The sequence below is a fragment of the Oratosquilla oratoria genome, chromosome 38 (genome assembly GCF_046742065.1).
Source record: "Oratosquilla oratoria isolate Oo_2021 chromosome 38, ASM4674206v1, whole genome shotgun sequence".
NCBI lineage: Eukaryota > Metazoa > Arthropoda > Malacostraca > Stomatopoda > Squillidae > Oratosquilla > Oratosquilla oratoria.
The window spans coordinates 47,070,719-47,080,718 of NC_134814.1; the positions used below are offsets into that span (position 1 = coordinate 47,070,719).

Consider the following 10,000-nt stretch of genomic DNA (forward strand, 5'->3'; position numbering starts at 1 on the left):
CAGGGGCGGGCAATAATATAATACGTTTTTTGACGCCAGATTTCGGACATGCACATGCAAATTTCTCAAAAAAAAAAAAAAAAAAGTAATTGCTGCACTTGTGTCACCCCAGGCAAAATGCCGTTTTTATTCCCTCCTTCCAGCTTGGTAGTAATTACCCTGGATTTGAGGAAATCTGCCTTGGACAGTCCGCCTCGAGTGCTTGTAATCTTCCCGGGTGTTTACAAGTCTCTCCTAATCCATTATACTATCCACCATATCAGCCTTTTGCTTTCAGTTGTATCCGCATCCTTACCCACACATATTTGACCGTTCTACCATATCTTCTCCATCCACAAGGTTATGTACAGTTGCGTTGAAAAATCTAGAATCATTTAGAGGTTTTACTAAGTAAAGACAACGTTTATTTTTAAGAATTTGACGTATCTATCCACAATATATGGCTTGTATTGTACATGCAGAAAATAAGTTTCACGACATTGTACGTATTCACTTGTATTAGTGTTTCAGTGGATTTTTAATTTGTAGATTATGAGAAGCGCGCAAGCATTTGACATAGTGACAAATATAAACACATCGTTTGATTCTTTCATTTACGAAAGTCCAGTTTCCATTTTCACGTAATACCAGATGCCAATACTATAAAGATAGGATGTGTCGGGAACTTATTTCTTATTTTTCTAGCCGTATTTCAAGTATTGTATAAATATATATAAGTACATAGCCAAAATCCCAGGATGGTTAAGGACTTTTGAACCCAGCTGTACCACTTCCTGAGTCATCTTTTTATCATCCTCGACGTCAATCCCTTAAGGGCTGTCACACTGGCCTATTTTCCTTCAACCTTCAATTAATCGGCGGTACCGCCGACCTCCAACATTTTCCCCGCCGTAAAATCACTATAACAGACTATTTTGGTTTCTCAAGCAAAATACATAAAATGTCATTTGATATGCTGAAGGAAAAATATTTTCCTCCAGCATATCAGATATCATCCCGAAAGTTACGGACTGCAAACCTGGTCCGATAGTCGGAGGAAAAGTATCCCAGTATGATAGCGCCTTTACGAGTAGGTATCTGAATTCCTCCTCTTTCATCTTGGCACCATCATCGCAGCTCTTAGCAATTCTACCTTTTTTCCCTAATTTTCAAGGTCTTTTTCTTGCATAAGATTATCCTTTGCTTTCCTTCGTCGACCTGTATCCTCAGACTTGTACATCAATTCTTAGATAATTCTTCATTAGTTCTCACAAGCACAACGTCTTCTACACATATCGCATGGTTTATAATTCATCCGTCTATCTCTTTCCACATTTTCTGTTTACTTTCAGTTTTTGTCAGAATTATGATGAACAACCATGGAGAAATCACACACCAATACTTTGCACTGGGTTGTGATGTGATACTAGTAGTTCCCAACACTGTTTCATTGATTTTTGCGTAAGTGAAGCGTCGTTCGTCATCTTGAGTAATGAACTTCATGTACTTAAACTACATTTTATGGCAGAGAATTTTATTCACTTGACAAGTGGACCCCACCCTGAACAGGGCCTCTGGTATCAGGACCTCATTTAGGCTCAAGTCCTCTCTTCAGCTGAGAGGTACGCCTTTGCAAGGGGTTCCAATTCCAGCTGAATGATACCGCCTGGCGTCAACCAGAACAGAATATACAAAGCGTAACACAAATGAATAAAATCGTCTAATGTCAGCCAGAGCTAAGTATGTCAAGTGCGTTATGGCAACAAAGATCTTTAAGGAGGTGACCACGCCCCTTCAGATGAATAAAAATATAAATCAAAATCAGCAAGGCGTGTCATTGTAGCAACGGGTGGGGGGATGGGGGGTAAGTGAGAGGGGTAGGGGGATAGGGGATGGGGGTAAGTGAGAGGGGGTAGAGGCATAGGGGATGGGGAGAAATGAAAAGGGGTAGGAAGGGATGGGGGGGGGAAGGCAAATCTGGCCTCATCCTTCCTCATTGACCACCCTCAGACCTTTTTTGTTTTCTTTGCCCTGCGCGGCTTTCCCCCTCCCCTCCCCTCCCCTCCCCTCCCCTCCCCTCCCTTGAGGCCTGGAGCGCTGCAGGGTGACGGGTGCCTGTGACGGCTGTCTGTGATGGGTGGGGTGACGGGTGACTATTAGGGTAATGGGGTTGGGCAAAAACTCTCCCCGGGCTTTGCACTGCCCCGCAACGCCGAGTCAGCGTCCATGACACCCACGATGTCTAAATGATAGAGGCAGCCTCGGCCGGCGTGCGACGCCAACACAGGGACGCTCCATCAGGAGATAAAACGTTGCCTGGTGGGGGTCATCCTTACGCAGGGGATGCATACGGCGGCCGGAGGACCGCGTCCTGGGCATGGCTTGATGCGAGGTGGAGTGGAAGGAACATGGAAGGCTGTTCCTCTTTCTCCTCCTCCTCCTCCTCCTTCTCCTCCTCCTCCTCCTCCTCCTCCCTCTCTTTCTCCTCCACTTCCCCCTTCTCCATCTCCTCCTCGTCCTCTATCTCCTTCATCTCCTCCTCCTCTTCCTCCACAGGGTGTAGACTCCACTCCTTATTCCCTCCAGCTGATCCTTTCCTTTGTGGAGAGAGATTCATTCGGTTTGAATAAAATCACCTGGCGGCGGCTAGATTGAATGGGGTTAAATGAAGTGGACCTGAGATCTGTTTAATTCCTATTGTTACTGGGAGGGTGGGGGAAGGGGGAAGAAAATATCTGAACTGGATGAAATCATCTGGGGGGGAAAATAGAATCGGTATCAAAATCGTAAAACACAGTGGGAGACTTCTCAGAGATAATCACGAGCTCTGTTCCTTTAATTTATTTTTGAGAATTTTTCTTCCGCGTTTGAATAAAGCTGTTTGGCGGCAGGTAGGAATCACAAAACGCTCTCCATCCGGCCAGCCACTTTTCACCCGGAAAAAAATGTGTGGTCCCAAATAGATTTGGTGAAATATGCCGGAGGGATGGGAGTCTCCATTAGCCTAATTCCAGGTCCCTCTTGCCCGGAGGTCACCTCAGAAGATGAGAATGAAGTTGTTTTCGTATTCCAGAACAAAATCTGTAAAGTGTGTGTATCACCGGGAGCTTGCTACCAAAACCAGGTGGTCTTGTGGGACTCAACTTCTTTTCTGTTCTTTGGACGCCTATGAACGCCATTAGTTATGAAAAAATTTAGTTTATCAACAAGTGCTTTGGTAGAGTAGAGACAAATGAATTGTCTTGTTTTGTTAGTTCATGTATTGAATTGTTAGTTTATTATTTGATTTATTTACCATTGATTTGCTTGTGTAATTAATTGATTTAGTGATTCGCCCGTCCATTCAGGTATTCATCTGTTTATTCATTAACTCATTCATTTACTTATTCATTCATTTATTCGTTTATTCATCTATTCATTCGTTCCATTGACCTCAAAGGAATAGCAGCAGAAACAGGGATAGGACGGAAGAAGGCACTGCAACTTACATGTTGATGCTCTCCATTAAACTATGTTTTTTTATCATTTCGTACTGTTTTCACATTTCCCAGTTTGTCCTACATGTGTTTAAGAAGAAAATTTAACACGCTAAAGTTTTAGGGAGGAGGATATCCATGAAGGCAAAAATAGTAGTAATGAGTATGCTGGAAACTGTAAATTTGACTAAGGAGGAGTTGTAGATGCTGAAGATAACACTTTTGAGATGGACTGAGTGCGTGAAGATCTCAGTCTCCTTGCCTCGCCAACTCCAGGCCTCCTGGTGCGCCAGAGTAGTAATTGTAAGCGTTCTGGCCTCGCATTCTCTTAATTGTGGGTTCGAATCCCGCACTCCCCTCAGATTCCCAGCAGTGACTGGTACCTACCCCCCAACAGTCGCCAAAGCTACGCGTCTCTTGGCGTAGGCTCCTTATTTTCCCTAAAAGGGGTGGGGATGGGGCAGGTGGCACAAAGAAAATATCAAGATGTACTGAAAGTGAATCAAAATAACGAGCTCAGGTGAACCGATGCCTTTCGTAATGTTGATCAAATGCTGATGTCAGATACTTTGGTTTAATTTTGATTCATTCGGTCGGTTGGTGTTAACATGTTTCGTGCATGTTGTGATGTTTTACTGTATTAGTTTTCTGCCATATGTAAAAATGATGAGAACAGGTGAGAAGAATTAATGAGTGCTCATGCTTAAGATTATTAGAATCATGTTTTTTAATGTATTGAGATTGATTTACAAATGTACATGAATGAAGTGAATGCATGTTTTGACCTGGTTATCCTTTTACAAGGGATGTATATATATATATATATATATATATATGTATATATATAAATATATATATATATAGATCTATATACATATATATATATATATGTATATATATACATATATATATATACATATATATTTGTATGTATACGTATATATATATATATATATATATATATGTATATATATACATATATATTTACATATATATACATATATGTATGTATACGTATATATATATATATATATATATATATATATATATACATATATATATATATACATATATATATATATATATATATATATATATATATATATATATATTGTTGGGTAGCAAAATAATACCAACCTCACACTCTCTGCTTGTGTATTCGGTTAATAATTGTTGCCTCGAGTTTCACTAAATGCAAATGGAAAACCCGCAAACCTACGGTGGCTGGAAATGGTCCCCAGGCCCTCTCAGGGAAGAATCGGAAGAAACTGGACTGTTGTGTGTGTTGTGTCATTGTGGACTGTCTCTATGTCAGCGTATGGAAATGGTAGGAAGAAGGGGACCAGTCGCTGTTTGTCAGTTCTCCATGTGTGGAAAAACTTGAGAAATGCAGCTGAAGTTGATAGAGAAATCTTGGTTCCAGCGTGGAGATGGGGAGGTTGAAGACAGGTTTTGAAAATTGGCAGCTTTGCTGTTCCATCTTGTAGGACCACCACGTAAAGGTACCTGCCATTGGTGTCTTTGGTTGATGGATTGAGAAGTAAGTTACACAAATTATGTGAGAATCCAATACTTGAGAAATACGTCGGATCTTTTTCCACCGTCTCCAGGCAGACACGATATGTATGTGTACATATAATTTAGAATACAAGTATACATTTTCCTAATATATATCTGCTGGTATTTTATATTCTGTCTACAGACATTTGACTCCAGTTGATCTTTTACCTTTTTGATGTTCTTTGAAGTATGTAAAAAAAAAAAAAAAAAAACAAACAGAAACCTAATATATACTCTTCAGACTACGTCCTTACATGATTTTTTTTTCTACCTTTCCCTCAGTATTCTGTCCCGGCAGCATCAACTCGTTTCAATCCATAACGAGAGCAAAGAAGGTCTTGAAGCGTATAACAGTCTCGGCGGCGCTCCTCTAATCCATCCCAATCCACTCCGTCTACCCGAGCCATCCTACCGCAGCGTCCGCCCGCCCAAACGACCCACTGAGATGCCAAGTCACTACACTCGAACGGCCACGACCTGTGGTTTCATCCCGCGACCCTCTCATCACAACCACAGTGACCCTGTATTACTTTGACGCTAATGGCGTATCCAATGACTCAGATTACAGCGGCAGAGACCAAATTACGTCACGATATCTCCGACGTCTGCAACTTTCGTCATTGGCATAACGAGACGCTGCGCAGGTGACAAATTAGAGCCAATGTGGTGGGCATAGACGCCGGGGAGGAGGGGGAGAAAGAGGCGAGGAGGAGGAGGAGGAGGAGGAGGAGGTGAGAAAGGAAGAAGGAGGAGAGAAGAAGGGGAGGAGGAGGCGAGGAGGAGAGAAGGAGGCTAAGAGGGGTGAGAGATGGAGGAGGCAAGGAAGCGAGGAGGTGAAAAGGAGGGAAAATGGCTACGAGGGGAGGAGAGACGGAGGCAAGGAGAGGACCAGAGAGAACGTGAGAATAGGGAGATTGTCAAGATCTGGTCCTCGGTCACTGTGGTCGTGAGGTCTACAGATAATTTTCTCTATTGGGAATCTCTAGAATTAGAAGAAGATCATCTCTATTATCCGGAACAGAAACGGCTGGAGGAAATACATCATAATTGAATGTGCCTCTGGTATTCGGAATTTTCTAAAGCTTGGAGCTTTTCGTTGTGAATAATGGAGACTTTAATTTCGGAAATTTCTTCTAGTGAGAAATATCTACACTTATTCTGTTCTGGCGTTTCAAACGTCACATTATTTTGTTCAGATGAAGAACGATATGAGGTTGATAGAGGGTCGCGGGCGCCCGAGACTTGGTTCAGAATGGAGGTCCCCAGCCCTTAGGGGAAAAGAATCGCTTGGCGTTCAGTCCCATCATCTGGCCAGTGAGCCACCGCCGCGCTGAGGAGATGGGTGGGACCATGTCTCTTTTTCTTCTTGGGTCGTGTGATGAGAGATGTGTCATCTCGAGGAGACCTGAGCCACTTATCGCCCATCTGTCAGGTAAAAATAGTTTGTTTCTTTTTTCTTTCAACGCGAAGGTAATATTATTTACGGGTGGAAACGATCATTTTCGAAAGATTACGCATCAGTATGGCGTCTAAGGTTTTTTTTTTTTTTTTTATGGATGATATGAGAAAGGAATCATCAGGAGGGGAGATCAATCTGATGAGGGCCTTGCCACGATGTTGACAAAATTTTGATGGTTTAAGGGGATTAGAGTGGTGACGCCTGTTCTCACAGGGGCTACTGGATTTACCCGAATGATCATCATTATGATGAAGGTGACGTCGACAATGACAATGACGGCGATGGTGATGATAATGGTTGTGGTGGTAATGGTGATGGTGTTGGTAGTGGTGGTAGTGGTAGTGGTTGTCGTGGTAGGAGTTGTGGTGGTAGTGGTTATGGTGGTAGGTCTTGTAGTTGCTATGGTTGTGTTGATGGTAGTGGTGATAGAGTTGACGGTGATAAACAAGGTGATGATTGTTGTAGTGTCACTGTTAGTAGTTTTGATGAGGGTTTGGTGATGGTGGTGGTGGTGATAGTGATGATGGTGATACTGGTGGTAATAGTGGTGGTATTCCTTAGCGTCGAAGTCACCAGGATTAAAAAGAAGATGACGCGAGTAGCAAATGTCGACCGTATTCCCAATGCCGGTAAGGTCGTTCATCGTCGCTGTGTGCAGGACCCAAATTTTCGTCCAAGAATACGGTTCTTTGTGTTCCTATGAAAAGAAAACGAATGCTGGCCCGGAGCTCCCAGGTCATCAACCTCCTTCCAGCATGCAGAAGACACTTTCACAATTCAATAAAATCATCAACCGACAACCAAGAAAACAATACTACAGCCCACACTAATGGATCATTGATTAAATAGAGACGAAATATATGCAGAAGACACTTTCACAATTCAATAAAATCATCAGCCGACAACCAAGAAAATAATACTACAGTCCACACTAATGGATCATTGGTTAAATATAGACGAGATATATAAAGAATACTTCTAGGATTGGCATTTATGACCAGAAGTTAAGGGTTGGAAATCGGCGATTGTATATTGCTAAGACAGAGCACTTCCTAGATGATATACTCAAACAAAGTGACATAATACTTAGCTAAGACTCCAGAATCAACTTACCGGGCTAGAAACCCGTTCTAGATTAGCCAAGACATCGAGATGACTGTGTTGAAAACATTTATTAGGAAGTTTAGAGCTTGTCTTTGAGAAAACATTTTCATTAGTGTTAGCAGAAGGTGTCATGGGCGATCTAATTCGGTTTTAAATCTAGGATGATGTGCTACCAGTCATGAGCACTTAGCCATCAAGATAAGAAATTCAAATGTGATGTTAATTTTTTTTTTCTCTTTCTTTCGCTCTCTTTTTGAATCAGGGTCGCCGTGACAGGATGGTGTGTATTTCTGAGAGAAGTTATATATCCTCTACGTCCGCATAATAATAGTATTACTGTCTGGGTTTATCTTTTTGTACTTTTCTTATTATGATCATTACGTTTTTTTTCATGGTGAGGATACTCTCAGGGTGAGGCATTACAAGAAGATTTTGACAATGTAATTACCTCTTGCTTCTTCCAGACTCGCTGGGCCAGACAGCTCGGCCTCTCCCAGTCCGTGTCAGTCGCACGCACACCCGCACAGTACCCATGCAGTTACCCAGCAGAGCTACCGCATATTATACTGTAGTCTTCACTAGGTACACAGTATGTATCGCTCCATAGTGGGATAGACAGTTAACTTGAGGTTTCAATTTCGGAAGGAAACTTCAACTAAACGTTAGATAATAATCAAAATTGCCTCCTTCCCATACCCGCACCCTCGCCTCGGTCGGTTCCCCTGCATCTCCTATTAAAAATTTAGTATTTGTATATTTTCGTCTCTACAATATCATTGCATATAACGCCGTAGTACAATATTCTGCTTCGAGTCTTTTGGCAACATGTGTGTTCTTCCAATACAGTTTTGCCTTCTTGGAACCTGGTCCATGCTGTATGAAAATATGCAAATGTATCTTTTGTTGCCATTGTATTATTATTCTTTTTTCACGAAATAACACTATAAGTGTCCGCAGCCTTTCATGTTGGCGCCAATTTGGCACCAGAGAAGAGGTAGAAATGAAGTGGAGGTTGTATGCTCATGATCAGAAGACGTGCCATAAAAAGAAGTGTCAAAAGGAAGAAAATGGTGATGATAATAACAATGGTGATGTCAATGCCGAAAACCGTTGCTATGGTGATCATTATAGTGATGGAGCTTGTGATGATGAAATCAAAGACGTTGATATACCCTATTCTAATTATTATTCAAATGATCATCATTTCATTGAGGTTCATAATGACGATACTAACAATCATACTGTACCTAAGAAATTGATGTTTGATATATTCTTGATATTTTCTTATTATTTTTCCTCCATGCCTTCATGTCGTGGACATAAACAAACTCTACATCACTCTTAGTTCCTTCAAAGGTTTCATCTTTCTTTTGGATGAAGATAATCCCTGAAATAGTGATCATAATTTCTTCGTCAATTTTTTTTTATCTTTTTTTACTCGGTGGCGGCGGCGGCGGCGATGGCTGGACGCCTGCCAGAAGCCACCCAGCCACCATTGTGGGCAGGACAATGCCACCCCGCCGACTAACAAACAAATTATCACACTCAATGGCCCCAGCACCTTGCCAACACTACACCCCCTTCCCCCTCCCCTCTCCCCCCCATGCGCACCTTCCCTCCCACCCCCATACACCCTTTGCTGCCAACCGCTTCATCAGTAATTTGGTTCTTCTTCTTCTTCTCTGTACCTGAGGAGGTGACTTGCTCAGTCTCAGCCCTCCCTCTTAGAATTGACTTTGTGGACCGCTATCACCGTTGATTATGCCACTGTCACCGCCATTACTACCAACACCAGCATCACCACGACCACCAGCATCACCACCAGTCATCATTATCACCACTATTATCACCATTGCTATCACGACAACTACCATCACCACGACTGCCATTACCTCTTACTATGGCCGTCGCCGCCGCCACCACCAACACCACAAATATCACCACCACCACCAACTCCACCACCGCCACCAACTCCATCACCACTATCATCACTACTACCACCACCGCCACCACTACTGCTATCACCACCACTGCTATCATCACCACTGCTACCACCGCCACTACCGCTATCATCAATGCCACCGCTACTATCACAAGCACCGGCCTCTATCTCTTATACTGCTCATTATTCTCTCTTGTCTAAGGATATACAGCAGCACGGTGCAACCTCAAACCTCAGACTGAAAACCTCAACAGCACTGCACCCCCAACCTCAATGGCCGCCATCAGTACTCAACAGTCCTTCCCACTACTCACCCCTACTCACCCCGACTTAACTTCTGCTCAATCCTACTCACCCCTACTCACCCTTACCCTTTCTCATCCTTACTCGCCTTTATTCGTCATTATTCGTCCTTACTCGGCATTATTCTTCTTGACTCGTCAAAATTCATCCTTAACGACCCTTACCTACCTTTACCCC

The 10,000-nt window shown here is 42.6% G+C and overlaps 1 protein-coding gene across 5 annotated transcripts in view; it reads left to right on the forward strand.

Moving 5' to 3' along the window:
• ci (transcriptional activator cubitus interruptus) overlaps window positions 1-10,000 on the forward strand; it is an 879,964-nt gene that overhangs the window by 258,091 nt on the left and 611,873 nt on the right. The gene's annotated exons all lie outside the window — the stretch shown is intronic.